This window comes from Artibeus jamaicensis, unplaced genomic scaffold (genome assembly GCF_021234435.1).
Source record: "Artibeus jamaicensis isolate MK-2021 breed Jamaican fruit bat unplaced genomic scaffold, CSHL_Jam_final scaffold_474, whole genome shotgun sequence".
In the NCBI taxonomy this organism is placed as follows: Eukaryota; Metazoa; Chordata; class Mammalia; order Chiroptera; family Phyllostomidae; genus Artibeus; species Artibeus jamaicensis.
In genome coordinates this window covers 31,023,742-31,045,334 of record NW_026522046.1, presented here as the reverse complement: position 1 = coordinate 31,045,334, position 21,593 = coordinate 31,023,742, and the positions used below count along the sequence as shown (strand labels likewise).

The 21,593-nt window shown below is 33.5% G+C and overlaps 1 protein-coding gene across 5 annotated transcripts in view; it reads right to left on the bottom strand.

Annotated features, from left to right (window-relative positions):
• The window catches only part of LOC128626239 (uncharacterized), a 293,562-nt gene that overhangs the window by 229,385 nt on the left and 42,584 nt on the right, over window positions 1–21,593 (bottom strand). The window contains exon 3 of one of the 5 annotated variants that reach the window (XR_008390158.1): window positions 944–2,091. The exons of the other annotated variants lie outside the window; for them this stretch is intronic. The gene's annotated coding sequence lies outside the window, so the exon portion shown is untranslated. Of the gene's footprint in view, window positions 1–943; window positions 2,092–21,593 lie in introns of those variants that run through there. 5 annotated transcript variants of the gene reach the window in all.

The window sequence follows — 21,593 nt, the reverse complement described above, 5'->3', positions numbered from 1 at the left end:
AAATGTTGTAAGGCGTATGTGCTGCTGGTTATGTGGTAGAAATCTTCATGATGGTTATGATCATTATCATTCTCATCCCACTTTCCTAGTCATCTGACATTTCTCCTAGTTTAATTAAGATACTATATGTGAACTCAGTTACTCTTTTTTAACATTTCAACTTTGTGCCATGGCTGATGTGGCTCAGCAGATTGAGCACTGGCCTGGGAACCAATGGTTGCTTATTAGATTCCCAGTCAGGGCACAAGCCTGGGTTGCAGGCCAGGTCCCCAGGTGGGTGTCACTCAAGAGGCAACCACACATTGATATTTGTCTCCCTCCCTGCCCCTCTCAAAAAATAAATAAATGCAATCTTTTCTAAAAGTTTAGCTTTGTTAACCTGTTATTAGTGTATAACACTGTAAGATATTTAAAGTGTACATTGTGGTGATTTGATACACCTATGCTGTAGAAGGATTCTTCTGATCTAGTTAATCTATCACCTCACATATTTATTTATGCCTGGGTTGTTGTGTGTGTGAAGGAACATTTAAGTTCTACTTTCATAGTGTATTTCAGTTATATAACACAGTGTTATCTACCGGAGTCGCCTTATTTTACATTAGACCCTCAGACCCCATTCAACTTAGAGCTGTCTTCCAACCTGTCTTTATTTCCCAGGCCCCAGCCCCTGGCACCACTTTTCTACTTTTTGTTTTAATGAGGTTTTTTCTTTTTGTAAGATTTCAACAATAGCAATACTATGCAGTGTTTGCCTTTTTCTGTATGTTTTATCTCACAAACTTTTTTCCAGTGTCATTGATGTTGCCGCAAATGGCAGGGTTTCCTTCTTTCTCATTGCTATATAATATCCTGAATTCTCTCTCTCTCTCTCTATATATATATAATATATATATATATTATATATATATAATCCATTCATATGCAGGTGGACACTCTGGCTTTTCCCATATCTTGGCTATTGTCAACAACGTTTCAATGAACGTGGCAGTACAGGTATGTCTTTGATATTCTGCTTCATTTCCTTTGGATCTGTACCTGGAGGTGGCATTGTTAGATCATGCAGTAGTTCTATTTTAATTTTTTTGAGGAACCTCCATATTGTTTCCCATTGTGGCTCTACCAATTAACATTCTCATGGAGTCATGCAGTATTACTGCCTCCCTAGAATGACCTTCATAGGGTGATTCCTTACTATAATGCCTGAAAATTTCTTCAAAATTCAACACGAGAGAGTATTTTGTCCTGGTGCTGGATGTTTCTGAGGTCTCTGTTCATTGTATGATCTTTTGGGAGAGACAGGACTGGGGCCCCTACTGACATTACGAGATGTACGTTGTTACCACATACATCTGGCTTTAAGCAGCTGATGCTAAATAACCACATGACTTTTATGATTGGCACACTCCCACTTTTATTTCTGTCACTCAGTCTTTTCAGTTTTTCATTTCTCTCTGCACTGCTTTTTTGGAATGTCCAGATTTGGGCAGAGAATTCACATATTTAGGAAGATGGATTTAGAAAATCAAAAGCAGTTAAAATCATGGAACTCTGGGACCCAACTGTGAAGTTCATAAGAAAGCAAGACCATTTATTGGCTGTGAGACCATGGACAAGTTCCTCATCCCTCTGCTTGGTTTCTTCACCTATAAAATAGGTGTACTGTCAAAGGATTAGGCTGAGGTTTAAAGAAGTGACTACTCACTTCTGGAAACATTAGCTGCTCGATCTGTGTTAGCTGCAATCAATACAGTCCTAAAACTGGCTCCGTGCATGTGGCAATGTCCAACTTCAACAAAACAGAAAAGTCTCCATTCATCATGATAGATACAAAGACAAGTATGTGAACTGTGCCCTCAAATACATTAAAATTTAATTGGTGAAATAAATCCACCTATTAAGGAACATTTTAAAGAAAAAATAAAGGAGACTTTGACAAATTAGTATATGGTTGATTTATAAATATTCAGACAAGAGGGTGGTGTTCAGAAGTTTTTAGGGAGAGATCTCTTCAATGAGGAGACTGTATTAGTGAGTCATTTCTCATCTTCTGATGATGGAACAACATAGTAGAAAATATGCTTCTTTTCCCTTAAAAACAGAATTTTAAGGAAAGTTAAAAATCTTTTTTAAAAATTGGAAAACTATTATTTGAGCCATAAAAACTGGGAAATTATCAAAATATTCACAATATTTTTCAAAAATTCATCACAGCTATAGGTTCTATGCAGAATATTGTGAAGCAATTTCAATACTCTACAGAGTCATATACAGAAGATATTCTATTTCTGCCTTTTCCATGACCATACATGGCATTTAAGGTCATAGTGAAGATTTTAGGTGTGGTCCACCCTCACTAATCATTTAAATATAGCCCTTTATTCTAGTTTAAATAAGAAAATATGTTACATGTGAAATTCATAAAATGTCAAACAAAATATAAAACTTATTTTATTTATATTCCTGCTTCTACAGTACATAACATTGAAGTGAATTATTTGAGATGAAACTCTAGGAGCTAATTTGATTTTAAAATGATACAAATTTTATAAGGAAAAGTGAGTTATGCTTCTTTTGAATGGGAGCAGCCGAACATGGACCAAAATGACTAAACCCATGCAAACTCAATATAAGTATACCTCCACAATTGTCTGTCATTCCATAATATACACACTTGCAAAGTTCTACAAAAAAACGGTCTCTAATTTGCAACATTACTGTTGCTGTGATTTTATTCAACAACTGATAACTTTGCAAAAAATAAATGCATCTACCAAGTGGATCAAAATATTAGCTTAGCTGTATATAATGTCAAAAGCTATATACTGCTTTGGAGGAGAGATGTCCCATGATGTAATCGCTGCTATACCCCCAAGCTGGACCTGGGCCAGAAGAGGGAGATTGCTTACCCCAAACCCCCATGAGGGACTGCCTGAGTGAAATCAAAGTTCATTCTGACACAAACCATCACCCCTCTCCTGCCTCCTTCTATGTGCTGGTCCCAGAAACGGCCCATTGTCCTGGCCTGATCAAGCATGTAAAGTAATTTCCTGTACCTGGTAGCATTCACATATGAGCACCCATGACTATGCCCCATTTTACCACATATAATTCTTTGGCACCTGTCAGGTGGCACAGGGATTCATTTTATCTTATGTAAGTTTCTCCTAATGAACTCTACTAATTACCAGACTTGGATGGCCACTGTCTTTATTCAGTCTTTCCCTGCCATCCACTTACAAAGGAAGATTTACCATCTGGGACTTTTCCCTGGGTCTTCCTGTCCTACCAGCCGGATAAAACCCAACAGCAGGTGTTAAAGAGTTAAAACACAAAGGTTTCCCCCAAACTTCAAAACTCATTTTCCACAAGAGATTTTTTTTCTTGTTTTGGAAAATAAACACCTCTTGAGTTATTTTAGAAATATTTTGAATGTGGCTGTTTCCAGTGGGGATTTGCCAAGTACTCTGCTCTTGCCAACCGTTGAAGAACTCAGTAGCGTGCTTATTGCTTATTCAGCTTTATTTAACTCTGGAGATGTTTGTTCCCCAAGGAGTCCCCAAGCCTTTGGACCTTGTGCGCTGTGTCAAGAATAAATGAGAATCAAGTTGCAACAGGCTCAGACGCAGGGCCCAGACAGCGCTATTTGATTCTATGTTTGGCAAAACACACTCTCCTACACTTCATTCTCAACTACAAGTCAAGCTCTAAATATATTAAAAAATTCTTTTCTCAAAAATCACAGTAAAATCTATAGATTATCAAAGGGAACAACATGGTGTGTAGATAGCAATGACAAAAATATCATTATTTTTGTCAAATATAAAAATTGGTAAAATGTGTATTACATATATATTCTGTATAATAGTTTATTGTGTAACTCAACAGCATGTATGAAATATAACAACACGAATATAAGATAACCAGTTGAAGTGGCTTTAAGAAACAAAAGGACATATGAATTTCATACAAAGGGTAGTATAAATGATGCCTAACTTAGTAAGAATAATTTAACAAGTAAAACATATTTAACATCATTATAAAAATAATCACAGCTAATGTTGAACACAGCTAATATTCTGAAAAGTATTGATTTTGTAAACATGATATTTATTCAACTTTTTAATGGCTGTTTCTTACATGGATATTGTGTACTAGGTAAATTGTTTACTTACAGTAAAAGATAAGACATAAGATCTTTGTCTCAGATAATGAGACCACTAGTATTTCCTCCATATTTAGAAGATGTGAAAAGTGAGGCTTGTAGTGATGAAATGACTTGTCATATGTCACACAGCAAGAGGTAGAAAGGGGGCACTAACCTATTGTGCCCAACCCAGAACCTGTCTTTTCATAAACCCGATGGAGCAAAGAGGTGAGCATTATTAATTCAAACTCCTCTGCTTTCTTATAACAAAGTCATGCTAATTCATTTATTCTCCTGTGTTTCCCATGTGTTTTCCTGTGTTTCCTCTGTGTGTGTGCTGTGCACAGTATTTTCTTTAACATAAAAGTTTGGGAACTTGGTAAGCATGGAGAATTACTTGGAATAAAAGTATTTTCTTTGTATTTAAGCATCATGATTCCTATGTCTATCTTTCAACATTCCTTGGTTTCATTTACATGGTTTATTAAGACCAAGAATCTTAAAAAATAGTGTGATTTTTAAAAAGATTTTATTTTTTATCTTTAGTGGGGAAGGGAAAGAGAGAGTGAGAGAAATATCAATGTATGGTTGCCTCTCATGCGTCCCCTGCCAGGAACGGACCTGTAACCCAGGCACGTGCCCTGACTGGGAATCAAACCTTGATTATCTGGTTCACAGGCCCGAGCTCAATCCACTGAGCTACACCAGCCAGGGCTAAAAATAGTGTGATCTTTATAAAATGAAGGGCAAAGATCATTTAACAAGAAAAAACAACAAAGTAGAATCTTTTTTTCCCAGCATAATATTTTTGTTTAAGGTAATCTCCCATGTTAATTAAAACTTTCAGCTAATCTTGACAAAATCTGTTCCAAAATGGGTTTTAATGTGAAGCATTTATTACCATGCTAGAACACACCAAAATGTAAGGATCTCAGTAACAGGGCCACGAGGAGCCATGGTGCCCCGTGGTGGCAGGGCATAGCAGCAGGAACATCTCAGAGTAGCTATAGGTTCCTTAGAAATACAGACCACCATAAACTGCATGGTTCACTGGAGTTAGAATTGGTGTTTTTCTCTAAGAATGTTAAATGCAAAATTTTTGCCATAATCTATGACTCAAACCCAAATGAGACATTTTTTCAAAGTGAGAGTCAAATTCAATGTTGTTTGTCAACTTCAGAAATGTGCTTGCTAAGGGTTTCTAGAACAGTTTCTTGGAAAATTACCACTTGCAAAAAGTATGAAAGATTTGTATATACAAAATGAACTGAGAGCTAGCTGATTCAGAAAAAAAAAGTTCAAAGGGCTCTGTAACCAATGATTTATTGGTTTCATTAGCACACATTCCTTTTTTTCTTCCTGCTATTTCCCATTTACTAATATTCAGGGAAATCATGGATTTTCTTCAAGTTTGCTATCCCCTACTTCCTAACAATTATTTATGAAATATTTGTTGTTCTACTTGTACTGTGCCATATATATATATGTATATGTATCTATATATACATAGTTTATTTTGTTACTTATATAACTTTTACTGAAACACTTGTTTTATCTTGTTTACTCAATGGAAATACATTCAAATATATTACATATTACTACGTACTTTTTTGTACTACTAATTATGACATATAATATTGGTATTTGTCTTTGTGGCTGTATTTACCAAATATTTAGTAGTCTTTGTTACCGGCTCTATAATAATTAGTGATATCAGCATTTTTAAAAACCTGTAACATACTATACTTTATTTAGGGTTGGTAAAATATTACCACATCTCCAGAACTTCTAAATTCTTACTGGAGTTATGTACAATTTCTGTATTTCCAGAAACTGTCATTTCACCACAACCAGTAAACCATTAAACCACTTGAAAAATACATTCCACAGATAATCTTAAGAAAATTCTCATATAGCATTGAGATCAACTGAATGCACCAGCATTTTTTTTTATTTTGACACTTAAATAAATTTTTAAATATGACTTCTCAGAAGACATTTTTCTATTTTTAATGTGATCCTTAACATTGGGGTTTCAAAAATCATCAGAGAAACAAGTGGAATACTTCTCTCTGCCATAATGTTTTGAACTTGTATGTACAAAAGGTAACTTATTGCTATAAAACTTGTGCTGTTCAGAGTAGTAGTCATTAGCCACATAGAGCTAGTGAAAATGTGACATTAATTCTAGGAACATATTATTCTTTAGGAAAATTAAGGGTCTAAAGATACATCACTCTTCTTTTTGCATTTCATATTACATTCTTTTTAAGGAAAAGAGTTCTGGACTCTTCTCAGGAAAACAAAAAACATTTATGGACATGCACAGAACGTTACACGCAGTGTCTAGGTTCCAGAGACCTTCTGCAACCAAACAGCATATCGAATTAAGGACTCCAGTTATAAAAGTTATTTTGACGTTATTTTGAAGTTACTTTGCCATGCAGTAGCACTTTAGCACACCATGCAGTATGAAAGCCCGTTGGAATATCAGTACCGTGGGCAGGAGACTGGCCAAAGAAAGTCAACACCAAGGGACGATGACCAGACTGCAAAAGAAGTGCCAAGTTAGGTAATCAAGAGCTGCAGTGCAATGCCCTGAGAATGGGTTGAATGCACAGTAAATGGAGCCTAAGATCTAGAGCAAGTGTCGAACATTGACAGTGGGAAATTCCAGAATCTCACCTCTGAGATTCAAATCGTAAGATTTTTGTAACAGTCCTGCATTCAGGGATGAGTCATTAAAGGGGCTGGTGACAGCGTCCCTAGATAGAGCATAACATGAATTTGTTTGGCCTGGCCAAACTGGCTGTGCTCAAGATTAGGCAATGCCACCTATGAGGAAGCTTCAGATGACTTCACTGACACAGCAGAAAAAGGGAAGAAGCAGCTGAAAATGTAATCCCTAGGAAACCAGTTGTGTATGGAGTTCAGAACTCATCATATTATCCCAAACAGCTGAAAATGGCAACCACAGTTTCTTAAGAACCCAAGTGGCCACACCAACTCGACATTTCTTTTTTCCTACAACCTTTGGAATATAAGTAAAATTTGTTATAACCACAGATTACTTATCATAGATATATGTTAAGTGTCCATTTCAGGTGCATATTTCAGTTCAAACGACAACTTTAGACCTTACCTTTTGTGCTATATTTATACACCTGTAAAATAGAAGTGGAAATAATACCCAACCTGTGGGAAAGTTCTAAGTTTAAAACCATGACTGACGCAGTGTGTGTTTATTTAGTGTCATATATTGATATCTTGAAATGGCTAATTATGCATAAAATCTAAATTTTTCGAAAATTTTCATCTGGTAACTAATATATTATGAGTCCCTTGTTCTGAGTTTTTGGGATCTGGATTCTGAGGCACATGATTCCCCAGTGATAGAGGAGTTATGCTCCCCGACTGATCATCCTGTGCTGAGGACACTGCAAGTCTTCTGTGTGTCAACTAGGTGATTCTGGGCCATGTACAAACTGTTTATTCTGTAAAACTTCAAAGTTTTTAGAAAAGTGTCTGAAAGGAAAACATATAAGACACATAGGCAATTTCATTACCCTGCAGTCACAGCTTATACTTGGCAACAATTAGACAGTATGTTCTCTTAAAAAGTGTCATGGTTTCACAAGAAATTTTATTAAAATTTTGTAACTGGAACACGGGCATAAACATTAAAAAGATTCTGAAACAATGACCTCCTATGTGCAATAAATTATAAAAATTATTATTTTCCATGGAACCTCAAGATACAAAAATATCTACTGGAAATAAAGTCTGCTTTTTTTTGGTAACACTGTTCGGCTATTATTCTATTTTTGCTATCTTCATGTCCTAGCATAAGATGATTAGACAATTGGGTGCCCAGCTAAAATGCATTCTATGTTGGCTGCACTACTAATATACACGAATTGAATTTTATCAAATAATAATAATTCCAATTAGAACAAGGATAATACCTTGTCTGAAGAAAAAAGTTATTTTTCTCTCCCCTAGCAGGGCTATTAGCTCAGGTGAGATGTATAAATAGTTTTAAACTGGTATCATCAGCAATATTTTAAATCCCAAACATTGTAATATTTCCTGTAAATATTGAAGACCAAATTTAATTTGTCTTTTTCCAGTTTTTTAAGGGAATTTAAACCCATAAAAATATGGCTTTACTCTCTCCTTCTGTGCTTGTGGCCAGACATAAAAAATGAATATTTATATGTTGCACATTTTCAATTATATTTTCTATAACATTTCAATCTGTCTGTAGAAAAATGACCCATTTGGAATACCAATTATTTTTTCTTCTTTAAAATGTATATGTTAGTTTGTTTTATACATATAATTTATTTGCCAAGTAGATTATGATATTCTAACTGGAAAAATAATTTTCTACATGGTTTTAAAATATAATATCTATAAAAGTACAAGATACATTTTAATGGTCCAGTTAAATATTTCTGGCAAGACTCATAATTATAAATATATGAAATGCTCTGATTCTTTTGTAATACAATTAACACTAAACACTACAATGTTTTCTTCATTAAAAACACATTACTAGTAGCAGATTTATTTAACTTGTCATATGATGAGTTACATCTACTTAATAAGTTGTCATTTTGTAGTAAAAATACACATTTTGCACCATTTAAAAATGCTTGCACATAAATTTTATGAAGTGATTGTACTTTGCAAATTCAAAAATCACCAGTAATAATTTCAATAAGTAAGATGTGATAAATAATAATAGTACGGTACTGTTATTATACCATTGTATACCAGTACAATGATATAAGGATTTTAAAATTGAAAATTCTTAAGTATGAGAAAATAAAACATAGGGTATAAAATGTAACCATCTTGACCAATTAAATAATAGCAGTGAACTTTCAATAAGTCTAATTCACAGGCACGATTTTGACTTTTCACATTTGGGTTTAGATGAACTTGTTTATCGAGGTGTGGCTGGTGTGTGTACATGTACACACTCAAGAACTGATGGGGCAGGTGGAAGTGAAAGCACTTTTTCCCTTACCAGAAAATTGATGTTTTAGAGCCTAAATCAAATATGCTATGTGCACTTCTATGAGAATACACGTCTTGTAATTGCTTCAAATCTCCTTTTATTTTGAAGGCACATTTAACTTGCACCAGAGAAATAATAAGGGAAAATACAAACATCCACTTTGACTTGTTGCTTCAGGTGCTCTACTCACCTATAGTGTATAACCCAAATGATCCCCCATGAGCCACCCGGTCCAGGAAGGCGAGAATCCTATCTGATTTGCTTACAACTGTATTCCCAGCATGTAGCAGGGCCCTTAAATGGCATTTAATAAATATTTTACTAATGTAGTAAAAAAGTCATTGAATGACTAGATGGCCTTATATTCAATAATTCTATAACAGCCTTCTTATATGACAAAATAATCATATGGATGTGTGTATGTAGCATCATGTGAAAAGAAAGAGCCCTCACATCAGTAGATGCCTGCAAATTTCTCACATAGTGGAGAATATGAACTTTTGGACTTAGTTGCCTCATAAACTTACGTTCAAATTCCTGCACTGTAGTCAAGAGAGCTTCAGCTCTTTAAATATGTCAGGTTTTAAAAATCTTCAACTTCAAAAAAGGGGACTCAATGAATCCCCTTCAAGTTGCTACTAACAGGATTAAAGTATATAATACAAGGTTTATGAAAGCCATTCAGAAAGCAAATATCATCTTCCCCCTGTTATCTTACATACCTACATTAATATTTCTAAGAAATTTCTGAAATTTAAGATATTCGACAAAGAGTAACTGAAAATTGTGCACAATTTGTTTTAACAAACTAATATAGATTTTAGAACATTATTTGTTCTATTTTCATGTTTGTAAATCGGTCATATTATTACCTATTACCTATAAAAATGCATCCCTTTTCTGTTCAAGGATAGGCAAAGAGACATGCTCTGCCTTTTCTTCCTCTTCAAAAGTAACTTTCTACATTTAAATCTCTTCATTGGTTATCTACTGACAAAGAGCACAAGAACACAGTTATTCTACTCAAAACAACAATAATAGTAATAATTTGAAGATAAAAAATTTGTTTATCACTTTTTCTGTTGAAAAAGTCCAAATTAATTTATCCTCTCCTCAGTGGAGATGTTTATGGTTTCCCTTGATACTGTGAATTTGATGACTGAAGTAATCTTGACATAAATATTCAATCACTTTATCCTCTTAGTAAAAGTCAAATTAGTAAGGGCCCTTGTTTTTGCTAATTTCATTTCTTTTAGCAATTTGACATTACCTGTTACAATCCAAAAATTCAGTTAATGTTCTATGAATTGTTTTTCAAAGAATACCCAGTGCATGATGCTTAAACTCACCCTAGTATTAATTCATACTTGATTTTAAAATGAAGATATTACCTTCTTGGTTTGGAAGTTTTGGGACAGTGACTATAACTCCATCTTTTCATTTCGTTACTTGTATTTTAGTCCAGATAGTGACCACAGCCTGATGATGGCATTCTTGATATTTTTATTTTTAAATAACAATTTATCCCATCAGATTAATTAAATCCTTAAACTTGTGTAAGTGAATGAAATAACTCCATATCTGCATAAGTGTCTTCAATGTCTCTTGCTTACCTCCCCCTCCTTTATTCAGTACATTTTTTAAAACACTATTATATGAAAAAAGTACTGTGATACACTAAAAACATTTTTTTCTGACTCCAAAGTGGAGCTTAAAACTAATGGATAAACTACAATTAAAGGCAACATTTCTCAGTGTTTTATAGAACAATAAATTCCCTAGGAAACATTAAAGGTGTTTCCTTTAAACACTAAACAAAATCTAATTTATGCAAAAAAATACCATGGTTCTTTCCTGCTTATATTATGTTACCTTAATAACATACAAACCATTCAGGAAGCCAAATGCTGTCAGGAAAAATGGCGGACAACTATTTTTCAGAGAGATGGAAGCAGGGACCTTGGTATCTTCATGGAGCAGAGCTGACTACCTGCTCTGGACAACCTACCTTCATCAAGAAATTTATGTGAATTAGAAATAAATTCCTTCCTTGTTTGATCCATTATCTGTGGACATCTTAAGCATCTTAAAGCTGTGCTAAGTGTGTGCTTTCTAATAATGGCAGTTCAAATCTTTGCGGCTGAAAGAATTTTCTTTTCTGTTGCAGCTCCCAACTATTGCATTATCACCTTTGTAGTTCTGATGTGATTCCCTCTTTCTTCACCTGGCAAACTCCTTCCCCAAACTCCATTATTGCATCCTGGGAGGAACATTCCCTGACTCGTTCAGACACCTTTTCACTCATTCCACTTGGCCACCCAAAGACAGGTTATTTGATGAAAGATGCTGCGGTAAAACACTAAGATACATAGTCTCAGGAAGCTTGCCAAGGGTGGATTTTGTTTAACTTTTAACTTTGTTATTATTACACTTATATGATATAAACTGTAGTATTTCATGTAGATCAAGTACAACTAAATGTACTTGAAGAAAAAATAAAGCCTAACAAAAGAAAACATATTTGTGTCCAATCTCTTGCTGTAGTGGTATGTAGGATCATAAGGCTATGTTATTCAAAAATGAAATAAAAACTTGAATAACATTTTTAAGTCTAGGAGTACAGGCTCATCTGTGCCTAGAGTACAAGTATTCTGATTCTAAGCCAAAAGCTCATCTATCTTGTACATCACTCAGCACCTCTATGTTAAAAAAAAATGGGTAAATTTAGCCCTGTGTTGAATTATGAGAATGACCTATGCTTTGTCAAAGCCAAAAACAAGTTGTTATGAAAACTGCTTCTTAAATTCTGTTCCTTGTTTAAATTAGCCATATAGTGGCATGTTTCATTATCATAGCAGAAACACTTATTTTAATATGTATTACATATATCATATACACATGCATATATATATATATACTTATAGACGGTATTTTAAAGTTGTGTGAAGAAAATATTTAAAAGCATTAGTGTTATTTCAGAATCATTTGGTGCTTTTCATTTAACAAATCTTTCTGAGGACACATTATGAAAAGAAAGGAAGAATAATTATTCCAGCCAATCTTGAATAAAGGCAAACCTCTGGCCATCTAAAATTCTAGGATACCATATAACAATGCGCAACTGGAATAATTGAAAGGATATTATATGGGGGAAAATGCAAAGATTTTTTAAATCAACTTGGGATATGCACATATCTGGCATAGAAACTGTCTAATTCAAAGCACTGTTAGAAAATCCTTAATTAGTATGAGACCTCAGAAATGCCTTGGTTAGCATACAGAGCTCAAGTTCATAGACCAGCTTCTGAAATATTTGAGGCCTCCTATTTAGTACTAAGCAAAAGGGAAGTTATTCTTTTGTAATTTAAAGTCGAACAAATAATTAATTATAGTTAACATTTTATTTTAGAGTGCTTTCTTTGTGTCAGACAGTGCATCAATTACATTATCTCTAATTTCTTAACCCTACCATGTAGTAATTTAATTATTCTCCCTTTTACTGAGGAATAGACTAAGTCTTCGAAAGATTAATGACGTTGTTCAAGATCTTGTGCCAGTAAGTGCTGGAGGCTGGCCTGGCTCCAAATACCACACTTTAAAGCCCTATCTTATATTACCACCTGTGTTTACACATAGTAATACACAGTATGTGGGCCTAACATTGGGTAATATTAACAACACTAACATTCTTAAAAGCTCATTTTCCAAAGACTGAGGGGTTTGATGCTATATACAATGAAACAATGATTAAAATCTAAAATACTTCTGCTGGAATTCATAATTAGGCCTTAAGTTTCAAATTACCTAAATGGAAATAAAGTATTACCAAACATAAATTGTGTAGAAAAAAACTGTTACTTTATTTTTTAAAACAGGCTAAAAAATTAAAAGGGGGTTAAAAGCTCCCATTTGCAAACCCAGTCTAAAATATCTTTATGTAAATTACGCTTTACACAATTTTACATAGTCAAAGACTATACCACTTTTTTTAAGGTGGAAAAAATCACAAACCTTGGAAATAAAGATTTTATTATCCATTCATAAGTTTCAAGTTTACAAGAGAGCTGGAATATCCTATAGTAACCGGATCATGCATGAAAGGGGTGATACACTCAGTGGCTCCTATTACTTTAATTAAAAACCTGCTTTGGGTTACTACAGGTTGGAGAAATGCACAGAAATAGAAATCACAGGGGAAGATTTATATTGTTGATATTACCACTAACAGGAATCCTGCATAATATAAAGATTAGCTTATTTCCGTGTCAGAAAGCAATCAATATAAACTAAATGTGCAATGCATAATGCTTTTATTAGCGGGAGGGAATTGGGATTTTCCATTCATAAAATTCCTGTCAGGACTGACTCTCTGGTTCTTATTCAATCATTTCCACAAATGTATAAAATTTTATCTGAAAGTAATCAATGCATGCGCAATAGAAATTATTTTACCTAAAAGGGAGGTGTTGCTCCATGAAAACTATATTTTAAAAGTTATTAAAGAAAATACCACTGCCATAGTCCTGGGATGGAGGTAACGAAGAGACTTACATGGGAAGTAACTGTGCAAATATGAGAACCAAACCAAGCAGAGCAGGGAAAGGAAAGCAGAAATAGACTTGACTGGAAAAGCAGAACCCAAAAGTTAGAACACTTTGTTTTCACCCAGGTGCACTGATAGTCACAATGCTTTATATTGTGATATAACTTCACGTTCAATTCACTAATTCTTCTAATTCTCATAACGACCTTCAGACTTGCAAAAGGCAGATAATATCATCCCCAATTTATAATATGGAAATAGGCCACAAGAGCCCAATGGTCACCTCATTCTTGATGCAAAGTTACAAGTGGACAGAGAAGAACTTCAAACCCACAACTGCTGCTTTAAGTATCCTTTCCACATAATAAACTATCTCCGCAGCATAGTCCAATTTCAAAAAGAAGAAAAATTGATACTGGAAAATGAAGTGTAGTAATAAAAAATTAGTTTCAAGTGAACTATGAAGGCTCTAAGTTACTAGCAAGAAATATTCCTCATTTCTGTTAATATTATAAATAGAATATAGATAAATATGTTTATTATTGGTCATAATGATTTGTGTTTTATTAGGCTATTATAACAATCTTTCGGCTATCCCTTTAAGCTATAATGGATTAAGATCAGGCCAATTTCTTGACTTATAATTTGAAAATAGCACACAATTTTGCACTGGAATTAATCATTTTCCCTGCATTTAAATCAATTCCGAGTTCAATAAATACTTATTTTACATGTGATATTACCCCACTACATGACAGGAACTATGCAAAGAAATGGGACAAGAAGATAACATCAAATTACTACTCTCATTAGGTAAAAGTTATTGACGCTAAAAGACCTATATACCAGTTAACTAATATACAGGGTCCAGGGTCCAGCAAAAGTAAGGACTGATTGAGTGTGGTTGGTAGGGTAATAATATGGGTGTAATAATATATAGTTTTAATTTGAGCATTTCACCTAAAATGTCATATGGTGTGCTTGAGTGTCATACTGTGATGCCACAGAAGCACATGCTTATGATGTTGTAGTAAACAGGGCGTGCTACTTGTGCTGGACCCTGTATATGACAAGTTAACAAACCACAGAAAGAAGTGTTCTATGCAGACATTTGAGATGTCTATTTTTAATGACTTCAACATTTCTAGTCCTAAAATTCACCTCACTGTATTCTCTTTCTAGAATTCACCTCAATTTCAATAAAGCTGATTAATTTTTCTATTTGTGAACACTAACTCTACTGCTTTTCTTTGACAATAAATCATGTTGATAGGATAGTTTTATTATGTAGAAAGAGAGGTGGATATGATACTGGCAATTATTTTCATTCTTTAACATCAATATATATGGAAATTTTTTGCAGGCTTTGCTTATAAAGTTAAGTGGGCTTACTTATTCTAAGATATATGACATTTACTTTTCAAAATGAAAGAAAATAATTATATTTATTTCAGAAAAGCTTCAAACTGTCAAAATTATAGTACAACTTAGTCCTTTATGCACATATACTTTCATTACTGAAGAATGTATAAACAGAAGAATCTGTGAAATAATCTTAAAACTCAGGCTCATTATTTGGCAGAAATTTAATCTTGAATATTAGATGGCATGACAAAAGTCACCACATGTTTTCATAGAATGTAGATACTGCACTAATGAATTTCATCCTCATAAAAATTCCACCTCATTTTATAAAGGTTCAAAATCTGTTTCCTAAAGAAATAGAAGTATTATTGGGGGTGCTGAGCAATAAGTAGAACATAGCCTCACATTATAAAAACAATTTGTTCTATTCTATTTCCTTGGAAATAGCATTCCTTGTCAATAGTAGGTTCCAGACTCTTTTGTATTTCCTAATTTTTTAAATGTATATATTTTCTAAAGTTAAAATTATATTGCAATTTACAAAGAAGTAAATAAGCCATCCATATCATACAGATTTCCACTACCTATTTTATTAGTATTAGTATTTTCTAAAGAAAAATCATGTTAGTGAGGTCTCGTTCTGGTGTAAGTCCTGCTTACTGCAAAAAACTCAAAATAATTATTTGTTGAGAGATGAAAACACAGCAAACTGTTTTTAAACACACCAAATCCTCCTGCAGAAATACAGAGAATTGATATTTCAGACATCTTCCTACTCATCTGTGTGGATGGATGGGTGGATGGTAATTGATATCTTTATGAATAGTGAATCATTACAAATGCTATTTTTAAAGTATTGGATTTAATTTCATGGGTATAACAAAAGAGTGAAAATAAAGACTGATGAATTTCTAATATTTATTGATGAAAATATATGATTTATTTAAATTTCCTTTTTGTTTAAAAATTGACCTGCAGGCCATTATGCTAAGTGAAATAAGTCAGTTAGTGAAAGACAAATAGCATATGGCCTCACTTATAACTAGAATGTAATGAACCAAATATACTAATGAGAAAAATAGAGCCAGAGACATGGAAACATGGAACAGACTGATAGCTATAAAAGGGAGGAGAAAGGGGGGAATGATGAAGGGAAGAGGAAGGGACTAGTCAAAGAACGTGAGTGAATGACGCAAGAACATGGGCTACAGAGAGGGGATCAACTGTGGGCGGGAGGCGTTGGCTGGGTGCAGGAAGGCAAAGGGAAGAAATTAGGACATTTATACTAGAATGAACAATAAAATAAATAAATAAAATTATAAAAATGTTAATATATAAAGTCACTATCTTTTTTCTTATTTGATTTTAGAGAAAGGAAGGGAGAAAGAGAGAGAAAACACTGACTTGTTGTTCCATTTATTTATGCATTTATTGGTTGATTCTTCTATGTGCCCTGATTGGGGAGAAAACCCGCAACTTGGGGGTTAGTAGCTCTAACCAAGTGAGCTGCTTGACCAGGGCCTTTGTTATCTTTAAAAAAAATTGCATGTTAGCCCTGGCTGGTGTAGCTCAGTGGATTGAGTATGGGCCTGTGAAGCAAAGGGTCGCTGGTTCGATTCCCAGTCAGGGCACATGCCTCGGTTGCAGGCCAGGTCCCCAGTAGGGAATACATGAAAGGCAACCACGCATTGATGTTTCTCTCCCACTCTTTCTCCTTCCCTTCCCCTCTCTCTAAAAATAAATAAATAAAATATTTTAAAAAATTGCATGTTAAATACTATTTTCTGTGTGATTTCTGTACTGTGAAATATGATGATGTTAGCAGTTTTGTATGTACCAATCTTGTCTCTTTCTCCTTTCTAATTTTTAAATGTGAATATGCTAAAACTTACCTGCTCTAGGTTTAACATTTAGTCACTTTTGTTAAAATAGTATCCTTAGTTTCTAAGTTTTAGCTTTATATTTAAATAGATGAAAATTTTACTATGACTCCCCCCCTACTTTGGTCTTTTCTGCTTTCATTGTTTTGATTCAAACATTAATTGGCTTAAATTTATTGTCACAATGATTTTGGGTACACATCCACACATCTCTATTTATTGATATAAATATATAATCACTTTAAAAGAAAACAATTTTACAACAAAACAAATGAGACAAAAATAACTATTTTTAGCTTCAAATACTAAAAAAAAAGAGAATGCATTAAATTTGTGCTCTCAAGTAATTCAAATTCTGTAAATGCCCTTACACTAACTAATTTCAAAATAATTAAAGGCAATTCTATGGTTTCAAGATAATTCTAATTTTAATTTCCAGTGTTTATTTAAAATTAGTTAAGAAACAGCTATTTTTAAGAATGGTCTTGACTATATTGATGATGGAGTTTTGTTTCTAACGTTTAACTCCTTTGAATTTGTGGATGGCATGCAGTAAGTTACTGTGTTAAAATGAATCCTGCTGAAATTATAGATTCAAACTTTAATTAATATTCTAACTTGAAAAGTGGGAGGATATGAAAAGTAAGATTGGAGGCATAAATACTGGAATTGTACCAAAAAACCCCTCAGAATTTCTCCTATTTGTCACAGTTGGTTCAAGCAGTTTATCTGTCACTTGAACAGACTGCTTTCTTCAAACTCATCCCATAATAATCTAATGCAAGAACAGGTAGCAGAGCCTCCCCCGTCCAGAATCTATGTCTCTCAATTAATTTCCTTATTCACAAGAGCCAATTATGGCAGTATAGTGCTCACATATTGGACCTCAGGTTACTAAGTAAGGAAGGAAAAAATTAACTGTGCCTTGGTGGGATCCTCATTTAAATTTCATATGCTCTGATTCAAAAATTATGTATTTTGATTCAAAGGGTGTTCTGGTTTTGACAAGCTATATGACACTCTCAGCTAGTTGCCCAGAAACGTGATAGTCACATTAAAGCTCAGAATGAAATAACACGTCTGGCAAAATGGATAACCTGTGACAAAACAGCTCATTGGGAAATGTCACATTGTGCTTATGAATCACCTGTCATCAGACATGCTTAGTACCCAGGAGGCTACTGGTATCACCAGAAGAACACTCCCAACCAAGAGTAATTCGATTTCTCTGAAAGCAGCTTTCAGAATAAGCTTTCTGACTGTCACAATTAAAAGCATAAGCTGACTATCAGATATGGTAGCATTACCAAACAGGCTGTTTCAAATAAATGAGTGTGTAAATATCATTTGTAAAGGGGTTTGGGAAGTTTTTAAGATAATGGAGAAAGAGATTTTTAACTACTGCTGGTATAAGACAATACATAGCTGAACCTGCGTATTCTGATCATTCAAGAATTAGCACATGCAGGTGGGAAGCACAACTGTACATGATTCCTCTTTCCTGAGTGGCCTAGGTTCCCAAAAGAAAGAGGGCATTGGTCTCTGACAGGACTGTAGCCCAACCCCACAAATCCAGCCTCAATTATCGTCAAGATATCAATGAAAGGCACCATGACTGCATATAATCATATGATTTGGGGGTATGTGCTTAGCCAGAAAAAAGGGAAGGTATGCACAAAAACTCCAAGGGCAGGAGAAGTATAAAATCTACATCTTTGGATGGTGCTATAAAGAACTTAGTGCAGTGGCCACTCACTGCCCATCCCCAAACACACACACGTGTGACTTAATGTCCAGTATTAACTACAATTAATCAGGCTACTATTTAGAACTGGTCAATCTATTAGGTGTATTAAAAATAACAGGTAAAACTTATTCCATATATGTTTTAATGCAATTGGATTAAGAGAAATGGTGAACATGTTAATATCACTCAATTTTGAATACTAGCTAAATAAAAAGCAATCTGTACCAAGGTGGGATTTAAGATATCTCTTTTAAATGGTCACCTAGTTATAGACTTGGCCAGAAGAAATATTTGGAACTGAGCACCTGAAACTTTCATAAATTATTTCTAAATATCTAATTTTTAAAAGAGAAATAATAAAGATAGTCAAAATTACTTTAAATATTAACTTCACATAAATTTGAGGATGCAGAAAGCTACAGTGAAATTTTTATAGATGGTTTGTCTCTTTGTAAGAAAATCATTAAAGCTTGTGAAGCTTGTCTATTTTTTAAAATGGCATCCTAAAAGCAAATTTAAAGAAGCCTTTAATTTTTATTCAGATGTAAACATTCGCTAAAGATAACTAGTTGGTTAAGAAGTTACTTATATTTGAAAATACTTTTCTGACAAAAACTGTTAAAAATCAATGATCATAAATTTAACACCTTGATCATTTATTCTGGAGGATATTTGCTGTAATGCCCACAGTCAGCCTCTCATGTACTTTTACTTATCTTTCCTGTCCTTCAAAAATGTACTCAGCTCAGGAACAGCTTTGCTAGCTTTAAAGATAAGTAATCATTCAAGAAGGAGTTGAAAATTGACCCCATAGTTTATAGAAAAGGCTTTTAGGTGCCAGTTCAGTGCATTCTTTAGCTTTTTTTTTTCAGATTTGTAAATGTGTTGGTAGAAGACCTGGGAATATGATAACTGCATTTATATAAATGTCAATATATTTTATATCTGTCCATTTGGTTTAATTTGCTGACCAAGATACAGTAAAAAGGTTTTCACTTACCTTGCTCAGTTTTTCCATCTAGGTACACTACCCCTCTCTTTTTCTTTACAAATGTCTCAGAAGAAATAAAGTCATCTTTAGTAAATCAAGATTTATTCCTTTCTGGTCATGCAATTTCACAGTACAGCTTTCTACCTTATAGACAAAGACAATCAAATCAACTAGACATGGCCATCTGGAGTTTAAAACCTCCAAATAATGAAATAACTGTTAAATGTATTAGTCTAGCTCTCTGAGTGGCATTTTCCCCTTGTGTCATCACGCTAAGTACCCAGGGAAGTAGCCATCCCCTAATTTGAGACATCTAAGCCTGCAGGCAAGAAGTAGATAGAAAGCAAATGAAGTTTAAAATACAGAAAATTGATTAGAGACAGAATTGAATTAACACCTAGAAATTAGATTGCTTATTTAATTATTTCATTTAGTTTTCATTTTCCTTCAATTACTTTGCAATCTTTTGTAATAAATGAAGCCAAATCATAGAGAGAAAAAGTTTTGACATTAATTTTTTATAAAATTAGACCACTGCATGAACTAGAAATGGGAAAATACCTAGTTCACTATTAACATTTTTAGGCAACATGACTGCAGTTTGAAGAAGGCCCAGTTAAGCAGAAATATTATTCTAATGATTTCAAATTTTCCTAGCGTTTAATGTAAAAAAAATGACAAATGATCTAAAAACATCTTTGAGACAAAAGTATTTTAATAAATCGATGTCAGCTGACATGTAAAATACTGTTACTGAATTTTTAAATGTATATATTAGACACAGATGAATATATATGATGTTAGGGAAACAAAATAGAAATAATAAGAAATATGGCAGAATTTATATTCTACACACTACTAAACAGTATCAAAATATAGGTAGATAATTAGGTCAAAATTACTGCCACTGGATAATCTACATTTATTAGTATCAAATGAATCATCTGAGATCATATAGAAAGATTTTTATATTTAATAGTAAGACATGGTTGATCAAAACTTCTGCTTGCCCAGGACCAATATTATGAATTGAAAATGTAAAGAAGGGAAGGTAGGGAACTGTTCTTAAGCCTATTATGCATGTCTTGCCTATATTCCTAACTCTGAGTAAGAGCAGAATTTGGCTCAGAAGTCTCATGAGAGATCCTCATGCAGAAATACACAGAACTGATGCTATGGAGCTGCGTTTCAGACATCTTTCTATGTATGTATATGGATGGATGAAAGAATGGTAAATGGTATCTGTATGAATAGTGAACTATTACAAATGCTATTTCAAATCATTAAGTTTAATTTCATGAAGTATAACAGAAGAATGAAACTGATGAATTTATAATATTTCTTTAGCAAACACTTATGATTGTTCTAAATATCCTTTTTGTTTAAAATTATAAAAATATTAAGATAGAAAGTCTTTGTCTTCTGTTGGAAAATCTGAGCTCCACAAAAGTAATAAACTACATGCTATTTGACAAACTGATAGTAGAGACAAAAGAAAAATCTTATAAGTAAAAGAAATCACTCAAATAATGGAAAGAGTATCATCTGTTACATTTTCTAATGTAAACACATGATTTGGAAATGGGTTCTGTGCTTAACACAGACAGGTAGTGATTTTAAATGTCCTTAATAATATGTTGTATTTTCCATACTTTCTGTGCTTGTTTTACATTGAGATTTTGTGTATATATCCCAAATGTAGGTAGCTTGAAATTCTTTTTTTAAACCTTCATATTTTTCATAGATTAAGGTTAGGATATATGAGAAACACAACTGTATTATATATATATATATGTATAATATGTAATATGTATACATATATATGCATGTATATATATATATATACCAAAGTATTACTAATATGTATTTAAATATTTAAGACTGATGTATAATA